Here is an 18,823-nt window from a genome sequence, read left to right on the forward strand (position 1 = left end):
AAAACATAGTACATTCAGATAAAAAATATCCTAGCCAAAACACTGAAAAATACAAAAGCAGAAGCATTATCATTACAATTGAAAAGGCATTCTGGGTATGTGCATATACGTGTGTGTGTGTGTGTGTGTGTGTGTGTGTGTGTGTGTGTGTGTGTGTGTGTGCACATGAGCCATGGTGCATCTACAGAGATCATGGAGAATCTTCTGGAGCAAGTTCTCTCCTTCCATAATGAGGAAAACAGAGATCCAATTAAAATCATCACTTGACAGCAGGAGACTTTCACCACCTCATCAGCACTGGTATAATTTTCTAAACATTGTGTGAGATCCTGAGTTTTGGTTTTTGAGATCCTGCATCAAATTTATCAGAACTCATATCTCTCAACCCAAGGAATTATCTGTATAGAAATAACGTAAGACATTTCAGGAAGCATTATGAGCCTAGAATAAGAAGATATGGAAAATGAAATTAGGTTAGTCTAGTTCTCCTATGGGAGATCTAAGGAAAATTTGCAATGTGAATACAGACTCTCCCCTTGGTGGTTATAAGACCAGTAACAATTTTTTTCTTTACCACTTTGAAAAATATTCTTTTCTCATTTTCTTTCTGATCACAACTGAAAGTTATTTTTCTGCTACCAGCTAAAGGGCATGGCTGTGCCCACTAGAATGTAGCTAGCAGTTTACATGTTATTAAGCTCATAAACATGCTTTCAGCTTCTCAGTTTCTTTTCAAAGTCTCAAAAATTCTTGGTCTAGTAGGGGGCACATCGGTGTGTGCTTTTCCTTCAGGATTTCAGTGGGCTGATGTGCAAGTCTCCAACTCCCCCCCCTGCATATAGGACATATCCCACAATGCAGCATTGGCCTTGCATGCTTCACTCACCAACCGAATAGCCCACCTACCTCCAACGGATCACAAGGTCAACAGCCACGGTGCTAACAAGCTTTACAAAGGGCACCGAAGCATTCTCTACAACCTGGCATTCTAGACATTCAGAAAAGTGGTTTGAAAGAGGAAGGGGATTAGTGGGAGGGGGCAAAAATGAAAATAGGAGACTAATATGATTCAAATACATTGTGTAGACAAATGAAAATGTCATAGTGGGTCCCACCGTTGTATATAATTAATGTGTGCCAATAAATCATCTGAAACAAATTTTAAATTAAAAACCCAATCCTCGTAGAAAATATAAGGCTTCTGAAAATAGACAACATAATGTTTCTGGAAAGTAGAGTTCGCCTGTGGGCAGCCTCTGTCTTAGTAAGGCAAACAACAGAAAAGGAAATGGCTGACAGAGATCTCTATAGGTTTTTCTTCCCTTACAGGTACCACGTCTCTCAGAGTGGAGGCTTTTAGAGCAGAGAAAGAAATTCTTAAGCAAAAAAAGCTTTTCAAACTTGATTTCTGTAATTATCAAACTGCATGGTAGCATAAAGTCCTATTGATCCGAGTTCCTCTCTCTATATGAACTTCACGGACTTGCATGACTTGGCACCAGTAAAGACTAATGATGATTCATGCTATTAGCTTCAGGAGCCCAAGTCCCTAGGGACTCCGCTCTGACCTTTTATTAGCACTTTTCTCCGGAGGCAAGCATGATTATCCTCCAGAAACTCTCTCTAATCACTCTAAAATACCCAGAGAATTCATTAAAAAACCGGAAAGGGTGATGGGCTTGAACGATGCAGAAAAGGAAGGATTCAGCCTAAGAAGAGAATACAGCTAATAGCCATCCTCACTCAGGCACCTGGCAACCCTAAGAAACAGAAACGCACATGAAAACTTACTTCATATAAACCCCAAATGGGCAAAATTGTAAGAATGCATGTTAAACGGTACAGTGGGCTAAATTTGTAAGAACATTGATCTTCCTCTTCCCGGCAACCTCACATAATGCTTATATATTCACTGACTCTTGATTAAACAAGTATTGGGTTCTCAGTACTGCACTAGGCCCTTAAAGTACATTCCATTATGATAACAGAGAAGGAATTAGCCTTTTAAAAATTAGCATCTCAGTGTCCTATGCTTTGACTAGTCCCTAATGAAAATGTTGATTCATGAGATCATAAAGGATAGGTGTGCAAATACCTCGAAAACTTGTCATTACTTGTCTCTGTCTTACTTCCTACTGGGTAACCACCCCCTCCACACACACACTTTCCATTTTCCCATTTCAGTTTGGACCAATGTAATATCATCTCTTCAGTGATCAAAGCAAAATAATAATAATGACTTAATTAAAGAAAATCGCATTTGATGAGATTGAATTCTCTTAGTCAAGTAACATTTTAACTACATTTTATTTAATGGGCCTGTGTGTGCATATGTGTGTGTACATGTGTGTATGTGTGTGTGTGTGTGTCTGTGTGTGCACACACCTGGGTGTATGAATGTGCACCTGTGTGTGTGTGTGTGTGTGTGTGTGTGTGTGTGCCTATGTGTGTGACATAGCACACGAGTTGAAGTCAGAGGACAACTTGTAAAAGTTAGGTCTCTCCTTCCACCATATGGATCCATGAGATGGATGCCAGGTTGTCAGATGTGGTGGCAGGTGTCTTTGCCTGCTGAGCCTTTCGTCAGCCCCAAATAGCAGCTTTTTAAATCACAAAGAAATGAAAGGCATAATCTAATAATGTAAAGGAATATCTTTGTTGTAATTCTATCAGTAGTTTTATTTCCATAAATTTATCAACAACTACTCATTAAATGTCTAATATGATTAATAGAGGAACTGTTAAGGACCATCAATAATTCAAGACTTTAAGAGACATTATATTAATTCAAATCAATTATATAGTGTATAGTCCTCTTCCTAAGTCATGTATTTCAGAATATTGAATCTAAAATAACGTACCTGTTCCCTAAAATACAAGAAACATCTTGTTTGTCTTAGGTTTTAGTCATTCTTTGGGGATCATATGGCTTTCACCCCAACAACCCTAGTATATTCCTCTAGCCCAGTAGTAGGTTCTTATGCCAGTATTTACAGCCCAAATTCAATATGACCCACTTTCCACTGTTTCAACACTCACTTGAAAAAGTTGTTTCATAATTTTTTATAATCAATTGTTCTAAACATTTTAGTTTTAAGTATGAGGCTCTGTATGCTTGGCATTATGTAATTAATTACATTATTTGGGGAAAATAAGTTTATGAAAAGTGAGTGTAATTTTCAAAAGATAATAAAACAACTGTTGTCCTTTCTAATAATGCTCAGGGCCTTAAAGTCTCATATTTTAACAGTACTGACTATGTTGCGGGGAAGAAAGTCCAGGAATACTCTTGCAGGTAACATCGGCACGGAAAACGTAGTGTACTTGGTAACTAACCTAATCACAGCTTTGGCAAAAGAGCCTCTTCAGAACTCAACACGGTACTGTGTGGAAATAGCTATTTCCCACCCATGAGGAGCAGCTACAATGAGAACTAAATGACTTCACATTTGAGAGAGGGTAATGTCATTATTAAACCCATGTTCTCTACCTTTTTACAATGGCCTTTCAGCAGAAACCTATCATACCTTGTAGCCCTAATTACAAGTTAAGCTTCACACCCGAGGAAGGCAGCCGTAGATTTGACTTTGTTTTCAATCTCTGCTTTAAGGTATGGAGTACTGGGGAAGTTTAATGACTGACCTGAGTTCATTCATACCGAGAGTCAGCGATAGAACTAGACAGATTTCTCTCCTTGTTTAGTTTCTCGCCTTCATTCTAAGTGACCCCAATAGATGGTCTGCATTAATTAATATATCATTTCTTGACATACTTTTTGATTAGGTGAATCCTTATCCCTTTAAATAAAAAGAAACATCTTCCTTTAATAACAAGGAGAAAAAAATCAGACATATGTAATTAGGAATTAAAACCAAACAGAATTCCCTCAGTTTTCATTTAAATATAAACAGTTCATTAAAAATCAAATAACATTGACCTTCCTATGCCACCTATGCTGATTCTCTTAGAAATACAGAGAGATCTACTACAAATGTACAATATTTTTAGATACTTTATGAATTTTTTCTCTTTTCTTTATCCTTGAAAAAAGCTTCATTGATCTTAAATACTTCACAATTCTTCCTGTCAGGTGTTAATTCTGAATATCTGCTTTATTCCAAGCTAGATGCAGGAAGCACTAAGGCTGTGAGGTATTCCTGTCATGTACATGCAGCTGTTGATTCTCTTTAAGCCTTCTTTTGGTCCATCATTGCTCGATTGTCTTATTCAATAAGACTATCTATGTAAAAACTCAATCTTTCAGGGGTAGAATCTGCAAATACTAGATAACACAAAAACTATAAAATTACATACTTGGAGAAATATATAAAGTAGTTATAAAAATTTATGTGGGCTATTTATGCACTTCTGCTTGCAAGGTCCTAAATCACCTACCTCTTTCTATTGCCAAAAATAGCTTTTATATTGAAGCTCTTTTTAAACTTATCTTTTTGTTAGAGATTTTCTACATTGTAACTGCTTTTGAAAAAAATGGCCTTTTGTATTTTAAATTTTAAGTGTGCATATGTGGGTATGTGTGTGTGGAAATATACACTAGAGAGGACGGGTTCTCTTCTTCTAACTTCTCTCTGTTGAAGTTGGATGGTAAGGCTCAGAGGTGCTTTTCCCTTCTGATCCCTCTCACCGGCTTCTTATTGTTTTTGAACTTTCTAATTTTAAGATCTGTACATTTGATACATATCAACTACTCCCCCCAAAATTATCTTAATAAATCACAAGTTTATTTTTCTTTCTTGAACTTCATTCTTACATGTTTTTTCCTTGTATAGTCCATGAAGATAATGCTTTTTTTCATTATGCAATAAGAATGCGTATATATATACTTATATATCTCTATATATGTATAATTAAAAAAACAAACAAACAACCAAGCAACGTCAAGGCCTTCATGTTAAAAAGAAATCAAAGGAACAGGGTCTACATTTCAATTCTTAACTGTAAAGAAATTGGCTTACTGTCTGCACAGCTAGTTGGAAAGGGGTGGCCTAGCAAGATGTCAACTGTCTTAAAGGAGGGAAGGCCCAGAAACCAGCGAAGGTCTAAATATTCTTTATAGTAAAAATGTGATGATCTTAGGCAAGTCTATTGTAAGGATGTATTGAGCATCCTTTTATAGAGTCCAAGAAGTTTGTGTATGGTTTGATCTGGAAATTAAAGAATCTCTCTCTCTCTCTCTCTCTCTCTCTCTCTCTCTCTCTCTCTCTCTCTCTCTCTCTCTCTCTCTTCTTTCTAGAAAGGTAAATGAAGAAATTACCGTTGATTGCAAAAACAACTGAGCCCCTTAATGGTTACAAAATAAATAGCAGCATAGAAATAAAAAGGAAGGACCATACTGAGCTCCAAGTAATTTCTTAGAAAATGATGTAGCTGTGATATTTTTTAAAAAACACTCACAAAAAACAAAACAAAACAAAACAAAACAACCCAAACCAAAAAACCATGTGAACTATCTCTGTTGGTGAACAAAGGTCATTTGGGGACTGTCCCTTTCTTCTACAAGTCTTTGTGTAAATGCTTTTAATTTGGTTTTCCTTCCTTCTAGAAATTAAGTGTGGAAGCTTTTACGTAGTCCTCTGGGCTGTTTTGATGGCCGTTTTGGCGTATCTGCACTGGAAAAGTAAAATACTCTGCAAGGAAGGATTACTAGCATTTGACAGAAAGAGTAGGGCAGGTTTCTGTTTTCATTTCCTTGCCAGTGTCCCTTAATGTTTAGTCACATTCGCACACGCACTCTTTAAACCTCTTGAATCAGTTAGACTTGATGCTCCCCAAATGAGTAAATAAAACCAACGTGCAAGGAAGGGCTAGGTAATTAACTAGCCCGCTCAAACGGTCACAGTATGGTTCCGTTGTTGTTGTTTGGTTCTTTTCCCGTGGTGGTTACTCTGCCGGGTTGGATAACAGACAAGGAAGGTCCACTCTGCAAGGAACTTTGAAAACCTTTCCCCATGTATCTCCTTCCTAGCTTGGGTACCCCCAGGCTGATCACTAGAAGAGGTACCACTTTTCAGCTGCCAAACCTAGAAGGATGGGGGCGCTGTCTGGTGACTTTGCTTGCTTCCTTCAAGGCGACGACCACCTCCAGGGATTCGCTCTCCGGTAGAGCCGCTTCAACTCGGGTCCCAAGACCTCTGCATAGTGATGCCAGGACACTGAACCTCCCGGTCAAGGCTCTGGGGACAGTCACCCGGGAGTGCCGGGTCACGCCAAGGTGCTCTCCGCGGGTAGTCAGAAAGCGCTCCGGGCCCAGATTTTTGGGCCGGGCTTCTTCCCTGCATCTTGGGTTCTGGGGCCCGAGTCCCCCACCCTTCGCCCCAGCCCTGCCTCCCCCTTCATCCCACACCTCAGCAGCATCCTCTCCCGGAAACAAGCCTGCTGAGCAAAGGCGGAGGCAAACCTTGGGCCTTCCGCTCTGATTGGTCTCCCCCCGCCGCGCGGGGCGAGGCGGCGATTGGCTGCCGGGCGTTGTCAGTCGCCGAGGCCAGAGCCGTCGCCGGGGAAGCGCAACCCGGCTCCGGTGCTCCGGCTGCCGCCGCTGCTGCTCCGCTGGTGCAGCTGAGCGAGCCCGCGCCGGCGCCACCGCCGCCTCCGCCGCCGTCCACCGCGCGCTGCCAGCACCGCGGGGCTTGCAGGAGGCCGCCGGGAGGGGCGGGCGCGCGAGCGGAGCACGAGGAGGCGGAGGCGGGGGAGAAGTGATGCTGGCGCCAGGGATCCGGGCAGCGGCAGCGGAGAATAAGCATCTTCGGGACCCCGGCTGCAGCGTCCCCGTGGCCCGCGGGCCAGCCGAACGGCCAGAGACGGCGCGTCCCGCGGGTAAGGTGCGGCTCTCTAGACCGCTTTGTGATCTTGGGATGCTTACAAGATCCTAGTGGCCGGAGCATCCGGACAAGGATGTTTGGGACCTAGACAGCGAGTTCTGCTGCCTGGTCAGGCTGATGCTCGCGCTGGTGCGGCTTAAGCTCCTGCCTTCTCGCTTAGGCAGTGACAGACTTTGACAGCGCGTGGATGGCATTGTGTGTGAGAGAGTGTGGGTATATGTGTGCGCGCGCACAGGCACGAGGTTTGGGGCACTTTGAAAGGAGAGGAGTAGGTCCCCTTTATGTGAACTGATGTCCTTCAAGGATCCCGGCTGGGATGGAATGGACAGGATGTCTTGAGCGCTCCGGGAGGGAGAACCCGGTGCATTGGAAAGTCTCCTCTGGCACAGAAGGAGCCGGGCAAATTGAACTTTATTGCCTTAATGAAAAGGAGCCCTCGGGTCTAGCGCGCTAGGGGAGAAGCGCATTCACCGAGGCTCCCCAAAGTCTCACTTTACGCCAGGGACTTTGCATCTGAAAGTAGTGGTTGATCTGCTTTGCTGAAGCAAAGACAAGTGGATAAGGGGCGAGGACCAGAGGCTAGGCTTGGGGACTGTCCACTTTTAGGTGGCAGAAACCCCGCGTGGGAGGCTCAGTTCACTTTTCGGAAGCGCAGATTTGGGGTGAAGAGGATTACGCTCCAAAGGATTGGCGCCTTTGGACTCAGGTGGTCGCAACCGGACAACCGGGCAGAGATGGAGTAAAGCTAGTGTGGACATTGAAAGAATGTTCTGGAGGAGGCATTTGACAGGTGTGTCAATGTGTTTGGGACTGGTGTGTCCTGGGACAGATACTGGGAAAGTGGCTGTGCAGTCAGAAACTTCAAGCCTTCTGGGGGTTGGGGCCACCAGACTTGGAACACGTTAACTTAAAAGTAACCAGGTTTTTATACCCGGCTTCTTTCAGGGCGTATGCTGAATCCCCCCCCCCCCCCCCGCTCCTCACATGTTCTCATATTGTAAAGCCATTGCGAGTTCCACATACGCTGCAACCCTTTCCGCAGAAGACGAATTTTATGTTCTGCTATTTCTGGGTAGTGCTCTCAGGCTGAGTCCGGATCTCACTGCTCAGAGCAGTGATTCCCCATCCCTGTTTAGGATGCACAAACTTAATGTTAGAGACTTTTCTTTGGGATCTACTGTCTCCGTAGGGATCTCCTTTGGAAACTTCTTGAAACATTTCAGCACCAAGGCACTCCCCTCTCCCTGGCTCAGACAGAGAAAAGCTCTGTTTGTGACAGGAGATGGGTTGCAGGAAGCTGTAGAGATGAGGAGGGCAGCTCCCCTGACTGGCAGGGTTGGAAAAACTAAAACTGGTTCAATACAGGGAACTAACTGGATCTTGAACTGCCTATACCACTTTTCCTGTTCGAAGCTGGGTTATCCTTTAAAATGAAGAAATCTGTTGTCCGACTACTGGACAAATTTCATAGAGCAAAACAAAAAAAAATGCCAGACTCAGAAACAGCTTTTCTTGGGCTCCTTTCTGGTTTGCTTGGACAGTGAAAACGAAAGTATGGTACCCCATAGGAATAATGTGGGCAGCAAAGAGGGAGCTGTTCACCCACCACCCCCACCCCACCCCTGTCTGTGTAGTTTGCAAAGACTCTTACTTCTCAGTTTATTAACTACGTTATTCTAGAAAGAGAGGAGCAACTTACAATAAAGTAGTAGAGATGTTAGTTTTGTGTCTGAGGCTTGTTGCTTTATTAGAAATTGCTACTGAATATTTGTTTTTAATATCCATGGCTTCTGACTCCAAAGCTTTTTTGCTGATATATTTAAGGTATATGATGTTAGATTTGTAGTCAAGGTTCACCTGCCTCCGGGTGATTTTTTTTTAAATTATAACAACTTTTAAGTTATTGTACCATTCAGGACTTTATGGATGTTATAAATATGCTAAAGGGTTGATTATAGTTTGTGGGATTTATTTGCTCAAATCTGTGGGCTGACAAACATATGTCTGTGTCCACGATGGCTTAGTATGAAGGCATTAAGTTTAAAATGTGTAAATTTGTTCATGTTTAGAATGGGTAAATAATTCCAAAGAAACTTAAATCCACAGGAATTAAATAATAGCATCCAATATTAAAACTGTAACTTCTTGGGAGAATTTTAGCATTTGGCTAATGAAGTGCTTTTCATGTAACTTCTAAGTAGATTGCATTATATATTAGGGTAAGTTACAAGTCTTAGGATAGAAAAATGTACTTATTTTATGGTGGCCTTTTAAAAGCGGGATTTCTAATTTGAAAAAAAATTCCGTTTGGAGAATTAAATTGTTATGAACAATGAGAGTAAATACATTAAGGCTCAGAGAGTGATGTGCATGGCCATAAATTAGGATAAAAGAAGTATGTTTATATGCAAGCACAGTGACACTGGCCATAAGGGTAGGGAGCAGGAGGCGGATTTGTTGGTGGCAATAGGTGGAGTAGCCACTAGTTTCTATAAGCAATTCAAGTTCTAACACGTCTTCAGATTCACTTTAGTTATGGTGGGCTTTGTTTCAAGGTAACCCATGAGCTTAAACTGCCTTTGATTCTAGGCAAATTTTACTAACTCAACAAAAGGTCAGGTTGTCAAATCCCCAAGCCACTAAATTCTCTCTTTGACATCTATCAGATTTTAATTTTAGTGTTTACTGATTAATTCTTATAAAAAGGTCATGCTTTGTATGACAAACAATGCAATAGGTCCAATTACCTTATGGAACAGAACAAGTATGTCAAATAATCAAAATAAGAATGTATTCATAAAATGTGATAAAATGATTTATCATGTAGAAAATTTGGGGTTTTTTTCTTCTTCTTGATGAAGTCATTCTTTTTTCTGAAACTAAGAATTTTAGGAGAGTTGCAAATCTCAACCAATAGTAAATCAGGAAGTTATTTTTTAACCTATCCTTGTTTGACCATCCTTATCTCTCTCCATGTGTACATGCTCATGTGTGCTATACACACACACATACAGGCACGCATACACACATGCACACACAGAGCTAGGAGAAATAAGATTGCTATGCATTTGAAACAAATTTAGAAGTCCATTCTGCATGATAAATATTACTCATTTGGCCATATTGTCAACCCTTTTAGTAATCTGTTATTGACTATGATGCTGGCTTAGTGAAGTAAATTTTAGCAAACTGTACTCTGTTCCCATTGTGTGGGTGAATGTTGTCGCAGGTGTTAGCTCATTATCACGGAATAAAGACAGAGACAACCGCCATTCTGTTCTATACAGATAAATAGATCAAAATGAAAAACAATAAAATGTAGTATATTAATCTACCAACATGTATTTTCTACACCGTTACTCAGTTTTTCCATTTTCCAGTTATCTGTTTAGTTGTCAAAGCACACTGACTCATGTATCCTCCTCAAGAACTTGAATTAGTGTTGGAGCTGTCAGTCAGTCATAAACATAACCCAGGCTTGCTGGTCTTGCAGCTCTGTATGAGGGCCCCAAGAACATGCAATAGACACGAGTGTTCAGGTAAAGAATGGAGACACCCAGACAATTAATTAATGGAAGGACACGATAACTATCCCTTTAAATGTTTAATTCATTCAGACATGGTGGCCCACACTCGTAATCCTAGTCTTCCTTCAGGAAGCTGAGGCAGGAGGATTGTGAATCCTTAGCTCAAAAGAATTGTGAATCAACCCAAAATAGGTTTCACGGGAATTAATGTGCGAAACATTTGACTGTTAGAATAATCAGTTTAGATCAATAATAGCTTTTAAAAGGCATTTACAACTATCCAAATTCAACTTACGTATAAAACGTCATCCAGGGGAATTGAGTGATTTGGTAGTAGCTAAGGATGGATTCAAAGGCATAATTTTAATGAAGACTTTCTACTTCAATGTTGATTGTGTCAAATCCAAGACATTTTTAAACACCAGTCACAAGTCCTGGATTTGCCGGGGGGGGGGGGGGGGGGGGAGGGGTGTGCGTGAATCAATGTTGCCATTGAAATTATCATCAGGAAAAGACTTACAAGTCTGATTTTCTGGTAATAAATGCCAAAACAATTGGAAAGGTTCCAGGAAAGTCTATCTTTAATTGGTTAAAATTTAAGTTGGTCATCTAGCCAGTTCAATTACACATGAAATTTGGCAAAATTGTTCCTTTGTTTCATTTCTGTGTGTGCATGTGTGCGTGTGCATTTATGTAATGACTATTCCAATTTGATTTCTGTGCTCCCTTCCGTCCCATCGTTTTTGAATGTTTAGCTTATGTCTAAAAGAATCATTATCACTTGCCCCATAGGAACAGCGGACCCTGCTTAATTTGAGAAAACCAGTTTGTAAATAATATCTTCATCTTAGAACACAGCGACGCATATGCTCTCAAGAAGTTGCGCTCCATACAAAGACTGCCCTATGTCCACAGCCATAGCATGGTGGGAAATTAGTATGGGACGTGTAATGCTAACAGTTGTTTCTCAATGTGTTTTCATCCAGGAAAACAGTCTGAATTGTAGTGATCTAGCCTAGGTTTACGAGATATGGAAAGCCCCCTGATATTACCATTAATATTTCATGCTCTAGAGCCAAGAATATGTAAGGACCGCTCACTGAGCCTCCCTCTTTTAATGCCGTCACCTGCCCTTTCTTTCCCAAATGCAAACTTTAGAAAACCAATGAAAAGAAAGTTAGTACACGTTTATATATAGCACACCCAAGCTCATGGTGAAGCCGTTTGATAGGAGCTAAGCAGTCATCAACTGTTTTTTTTTTTTTTTTTTTTTTTTTTTTTTATTTATTATATATAAGTACACTGTAGCTGTCTTCAGATACACCAGAAGAGGGCATCAGATCTCTTTACAGATGGTTGTGAGCCACCATGTGGTTGCTGGGAATTGAACTCATGACCTCTGGAAGAGCAGTCGGGTGCTCTTAACTGCTGAGCCATCTCTCCAGCCCTCATCAACTGTTTTAAAGTGGGAAAGTCACAGAGTCTTCTCTGTGAATGCAGGAGGATTTTACTTAAGGTCAGTGAAAGTGAAGCTAGGTTTAGGGGATCCAGTTTGAAACAATTTATCAGCAGATACATTTACTCTGAAGGTTAACGTTTTGTAAAATAGCCAGGGAAAGAGATAATGACAGCATCTACTCATTTACACACAGAGCATCTTAAAATATCTTAACAAAAACATAATATTACATTCATTAATGCTATGGTAGAAAAAATGTGAGATAAACTGTGGTGCACTTAGAGATGTCATGCAAGATTTATTGGGTTCTGCACAGTTTGCAATGAAAGTTTGTATTTATAGCAGTTCTTGTATCTATAGAATATAGATATATATGAACGCTAATGCGTAGACTCATAGTATCTGCTTTACCTGCTACATTCTCTAAACTAACATTGTTTCCTTTCCGAGGTCTCTGAAATTCAGTGACTGGTAGATGAATTGCAGGGACCCTGAGAAATCCTCAAATTGTTGACAAGCATTTATGTTTTAGAGTAAGGACGTGTCATGGCAGATGAAAGTTTAAAAGCCACTAATCTGTTAATTGTATAAAATGGGAACATTCATAGAAATTCACTACACATACCACAAAACAAAAATTCCTAGCAGAAAGGGATAACATGGATGAGTGATGAAAGGATTTTAAAGAATTAGCGTCGGCCTCTTCATCATAAAATACCCTGCACAGAGAAACAAAGAGTAAAACTATTGTCATAAAAGACTGATTTCTAGCTGAAGAGATGGTTTATACATGATATATGCTGTACTTGATACTGAATTCTCCTTAGCTTACGCTTTGATGAGCAGTGTTTCCCTGACATGTATAAATGACACAGAAGTTGACCCAATTCTCCATGAACCTAGACTTGAAGGCAACGTTCCCTCTGTTCTTGCACTCAGTAAGGACAAATAGCAGAGGCAGAGTTTCTTACTATGCAATCATTTGTAAGTTTCAGTAGTGTTAGACAGGAAGGAACTTGCTAAACATATACAGGTGTGCCATGGGCTCATGAATACTGTGTGTGGACTATAGTGAGGTTGTTCTTTTCTCAATAGTCAGCGAGTAAACACGCAGTCTGGACTGTTGATACCTAACTTATAAGTATGTTAATATGTGAATATATACATGTCGACTCCTCTAGGTGAATACAGCTGCCTGATTACAAAGGAGACAGCAGCTAAAGAACACATGCATCTTTAAAACTATGCTAATAACTACTTCACTCCCAAGCCCTCTATTTCTACTTCCCAGAGATTATTCTCTTCCCCCTACTGAGTAGGACTGTAGCATTCACACTTTGGTGTGATCTTCTTTCTTTTTGAGGTTCATATGGTCTGTGAGTTGTGTTGTGTGTATTCTGAGCTTTTTGGCTAATACCCACTTAACAGTGAGTGCATACCGTGAGTGTAAATTTTGGGTCTGGGTTACCTCACTCAGGATGATATGATTTTCTAGTTTCATCCATTTGCCTATGAATTTCATAAAGTCATTGTTTTTAATAGCTGAATAGTACTCCATTGTGTAGATGTACCACATTTTCTGTATCCATTTCTCTGTTGAAGGGCATCTGGGTTGTTTCCAGCTTCTGACTATTATAAATAAGGCTGCTATGAACATAGTGGAGCACGTGTCCTTGTTATATGTTGGAGCATCGTAACTATTTTGACCTAATTTCCTAATGATAATCTTTTAGTTTCTAAACTTGCTAAGTAAAGCACAAAATAGGCCAATCCTGAAATTACATGTTGAGCTAAAAATAGTTATTTTTACCTTTGATGCCCTTCTTCCTTCAGATGACCTCTCCTCTTCCTTTGCCCTCTTCTCCTCTCCCCTGTATACATACAGACAGACATACAGAAGTATACAGATGAATGTTTCAGCTCTTATATGTTAAATGTTACAGTTATTCAACACTCTGAAACTTTCTTCTTTGTATGTCCTATGAAGCCAATATCAGAGGACATTAAAACTGAAAACTTTACTAGAGGATATTTGCAGTAAACATAAGTAAACGTGTAGGCACCTGTGTGCACATATGCTCAGTGAAATGACATAGAGACATCATCCCATTAATTACAAAGAGGGCATTGTGAACTTTACAGAGATTGTGAGATTCGTCAAAGACTGAAGATGTAGTTTAGTGGTAGAGCACTTGCTGCTTAGCGTGTTAATTGCATAAATCCCAAGTACAACAACATTTTATTTATCTAGAGTATCATGTGGGTTTTATTTGCAAGTTCAAATACAGATCACAATGAGAAGTTAACCTGCCAAATCATTAATGATAGCACAAATTACAATAATTTCTCTACCCATTCCCAGACATTATTAATGGGCAAACACTCATGGAGAAAAGAATAAAGACCACAGACAAAAACTTGAGAACAAAACACTCCATTTCATAATAGCTAGAAATAATATCAAACCTTTGTCAAACTAAGAAAATGGAATTAATATCCAGTTACAGGAAATGGGGTGATTACTTGAGATGATATGTGACCAAACTGCATTCTAAATTAAGCAGCACATAAAGAGAATAGTTAGCATAAGATCTTCTGAAACTAGGTGACACTGCAGACCTATTATCCATAAACATATGGAGAGAATATGAAGTCTCAACCTTAAACAAGTTAATATTTCCCTATATAAATGCCTTAAAGATAATTGCACATAAATTAAATAGGACATATTACTATGCACAAATTACTAATGATGACTTAATTAATATGCACAAATTACTAATGATGACTTAACATCCAGCCTTACAGGAGCTTTTTTGTGTGTGTGTGTGTGTTTTCTGTGAATGGAGGGCTTTTCAATTGTATAATTTTTAATTCCTGTTTATCCCCTTCCAGTGGTCTGCAAGTTTTTTAAAGAGTGTGTGAGACTCATGGTCACTATTTACTTTGGGAACATTGAGAGTAATTAGGCACAGTGAGAGTCGTTATCCTCCGGAGACTTTAAAATACCACAATAGCAAGGGGAGTGGGCAGAAAATGCTTTCATAATTTGCAAACAAAACTCCCGATCTCCATTTATGTCCTGTTGGTAAAAGCATAGGTAAATTTCTGATGAGACACTTCTAAAATGAGTGTTGCATCTTTTTTAAAGAGTGATCAAAAGGACAAGGGAGAGGCAGAGTGCGGAGACTCTTGGACTTCCGATATGGCTGTTTGTGCACTGATGTTTATGCATTTCCTTAGATTTCAACAGAAATCACACACGTCAAGGAATAAGAAGCACAAAAAGGGGGTGAAATTTGTAGCTTACAGAATCAAAAGCAACAGAGAGGAACAGAATGGTTACAGAGATCTTAGGAGAAACCCGATCAGGTTTTTTCTGGGTCCTGTCACCAAGGATAGGAGTCAGCATCAAGTCTTTTCAGTCTTCCTTTGCCTCCAACCAACATTACTAGAACGGGGAATGACCCTGGACCAGGTCAGGGTGCATTCTGATGTTGGATGTCTTGGTCAGCTGGCATCTTGAGTTTTAGCCCTCGATAACCATATTTTAAGGGAAACCAGAAAATGGTTAGAAACAAGAATGGAAAGTACATACTGGACATGTCAAAACTCCAAACATTCACTGTGTATGTGAAGAGCCTTAAAAACTCGCTTTGGGGCTGGAGAGATGGCTCAGAGGTTAAGAGCACCGACTGTTCTTCCAGAGGTCTCCGAGTTTAATTCCCAGCAACCACATGGTGGCTCACAACCATCTGTAATGAGATCTGATGCCCTCTTCTGGTGTGTCTGAAGACAGGGACAGTGTACTCAAATACATAAAATAAATAAATTTTTTAAAAAAAACCTCTCGCTTCGTTTCAGTAACAGAGCTTTATTGATATGCACTGTATTCGAATTAATTTGAGATGAACACAGTTTCATTGAAGTATCCTTTGAGAAATGTGGACATAGAAATAATTTGTTTATTCAATCAAGGTGTGGGGATGAGTAAAGTGTGTGTCGTACAATTATGCCTTAGTTTTAACTTGTGTTATTAAAACTTGCATTATTTTGAAAGATTAGCAATTACATCAGGCTTCACTTATGAAAAAAATATGCAAAATTTATTATGAAGTATTTAACATTATGTATGTATATATGCAAGCTTAGATTAAATACGAGCATTTATTAGTTTGAAGAGTATAATTGTGGATATTGTACTTTTAAGTATAAGACATGGGGGCTCCACCCACTCAGTGGAGAAGGGGAGGAGGCAGGAAGGATTGTGGGAAGAGGTGACTGGGAGGAGGGCAGTGAATGGAATGTAAAGTGAATTAAGTAAAATATAAAATTGAATTAAAGAAGAAAAGACTTTCTTAGGAATTGGCACTAGGTTATAACTGACTGTTTCATTCCTATTGATAATAAATTATGAATCCTAAAGAAAAGCAAATGATAGCTGGGGATATTGGTCAGCGGTAAAGCACTTACTTAGAAGGTTCTGCGTCTGAGGGAAAGATGAGAGTCATCCTGACTTAAGGGTAGAGCAAATTCGCCTTTCTTCAGCCTTTATGTTCTCTTACAGCCCTCAAAAGAGTGGGTGACGCCTCCTCTTACTGATGAGGTTTTCACTTCTCGCTCTTAACCACGTTCTTATCCCTTCCACCTTCCAAAATGCCAGGAAATAATACTTGTCCCAGCCACTGTGGCTTCTACAACCCAAGTCAAACGTTGACTTGTAAGTCAAGCATGGTACTTCTTCAGAGATTGCCAATGCTTATACAAAACCTAACTTTCAAAACCTGTCCTCTGTTTTTCTCTGCTTGCTTCTTGTTTTTCTAAGCCCAACATTTGAGCAGACTGACAAACTTTGTACATACTGAGCCGCCTTTAAACTCTGTGATGTTAAAAATTTGCTGAAAGTCCTGTAGCATGTCTAGTATGAGAAAGTCCCTTTGTGATGATTCTGATTGGATTGTATTATATTTGATCCTCCAGCCAGCATAACCGAGGCCTAGGGAGATAGAAGAGGGGATGGGAGGTATAAAGTGAGTTGGTGGTTTGAAGTGTGGTTTCGTGTCGACTTGGTAGGTGAGCAGACGTATCCGTCCTAGTACTCGGTTATGTGCCTTCTATTTCGGTTGAGTACGTAGTTAATGCTGCCGACTGTACTGGATCAGAGACCTAGCATCTCCTCCGTACATTTCTCTGTCCACACTTGCACTTATCATCAGCACGTTGTATGTACAAGCAAATGATTGTTGACTGATCTCCCTTGGTGATCTGCGAAGTCCTCTATGACCACAGGAGAGCAATAGAATATTGAAGTTTTGTCAAATTTCCTAAATTTGGATGCTCTCCTTTCTCATCTTGTAATTAACTAGACTCAATAAATTATATGAACAATGTGATGACTGTTCACCTGCTAAATGACAATATTAAAAATAATCATGTCCCAAGTTGGCAGGGATGAGTGGATGTGGTACTTTCAGAGAGTCCATTGCAATTAAAACTGGCACAGCCCTTTTGGAAAGCAATTTGGCATTATATGGGAGAAAACCCATGAAATATTCACACTGTCTAATCTATTAATATTCATTCTGGGATTCTGTCCTAAGGAAATAGAGCAAAGTATGAAAATGGTCGTATATTTGGTGACATTAGTAGACTCGTTCGTTATGACAAAAAGAAACAGGTAATCGGGTATCCGAAACAGGCACACGACCATGACCGGCAAACATGGGGATTATGCTAAGGCGAAACGTAATATGCTGTTTCTTGAGGAAGAAGTCCGTTACACAATGATATGCAAATACAGCCAAAGCTGGTCAAGCATAAGTGGTAAGGTGAGTTTTGAATGTGTTGTAAAATGTACAAAATTCTCTTTTTCTTTCTACCTGTTTGCCTCTGATTTTAAGAATGTGTTATTGACTTTTGAATTTAAAATTTGGCCTTTTTAATAAAAAAAACAGAAATATAATTTTTTTGTTCTTTGGTATTCTTATGCTGATGGTTCGTCATTGCTTGGAGCAGTTGTAGTCTCTTTGACACTCCAAGGTGGTCAGGATGATTTTGAAACCCCCCTCCCCCTTTTGTTAAAGGAGAGGTATTCCTGTGTTTGTAATCTGCCCCCAGAAGCCAAGCCAGCCTAAGTCTAACCACCACTCTCTCCTTCAGCTCCTTGCTTTATCTGCTGTTTTTCTGCCCTTAGGAGAGCAAGTTCAAATACTTTCGATGGCCCTGAACTGGCTACCTGCCCACTTTTCCAATTAACCTTCCGACTTGCTCCCTTCCACACACACTCTAAACTCTCCTTAATGGGGATTTTCTTTTTAACTTCCACACTAGGTGTAATGTTCTATTCTTAACCTTTAAAAAAGATTTTTTTTAAAAAAATTACTCTTTAAATAAAATTAAAATATGAACAATTATGTACTCGATTCCAAAAGAGTTCACTCCCTTAAACTAACTCTTAATCCTTTATTGCATATATTTCAGTAATTAGACAGGGAAATTTGAAAAGATGATAAAAATATCGTATGTATTAGGTGATCTTGCCTCTGGCAGTGAAATATTTAGAACAGGAAAGTAATTAAAATGTAGTAATAGAACAGCCATTTTACGTGAGTTAATTTATTACCTTCACGAAAAACAGGCAGGAAGCACAGAAAGCGCGTACCTTCAGCCCTAAATGTGTGGAGAAAACGCAGTCACGCTGGCGCTTTATGGAGTCTTCTTCATATTGCAGTCTAGCTTGTTCTTTTCCTCGCTGATTATCAGACCCTCTTTAAAGGAGTAAGTTTGCGGTTCGCTTCCAAGCGGCTACAGTGAGTACAGGCGTGCTGTGCTGTGTCGGAAGCACGAGGCTGTACATTTGCAGGCACCTATGTCTCTTGTCAAATAAGCTTTATTCTTAATTTCTCCATCTTAAAGATGCTATTTTCTGAGACAGGCGTGGCGGGGAGGAGGAGAGATCGGGGACGCGTGGCGGAGAATGATGTGCAGCTGGGGAGCTG

At 40.0% G+C, this 18,823-nt stretch overlaps 1 protein-coding gene across 5 annotated transcripts in view; it reads left to right on the forward strand.

The window, feature by feature from the left end:
- Positions 1-6,488: 6,488 nt before the first annotated feature.
- Positions 6,489-18,823, forward strand: part of B3galt1 (Beta-1,3-galactosyltransferase 1) — a 582,026-nt gene continuing 569,691 nt past the window's right edge. For 4 of the 5 annotated variants that reach the window (NR_197780.1, NR_197782.1, NR_197781.1 and 1 more), the window contains 1 exon segment: positions 6,489-6,834. The gene's annotated coding sequence lies outside the window, so the exon portion shown is untranslated. 5 annotated transcript variants of the gene reach the window in all.

Source organism: Rattus norvegicus, chromosome 3, assembly GCF_021556685.1.
Source record: "Rattus norvegicus strain SHRSP/BbbUtx chromosome 3, alternate assembly SHRSP_T2T, whole genome shotgun sequence".
Classification (NCBI taxonomy): Eukaryota; Metazoa; Chordata; class Mammalia; order Rodentia; family Muridae; genus Rattus; species Rattus norvegicus.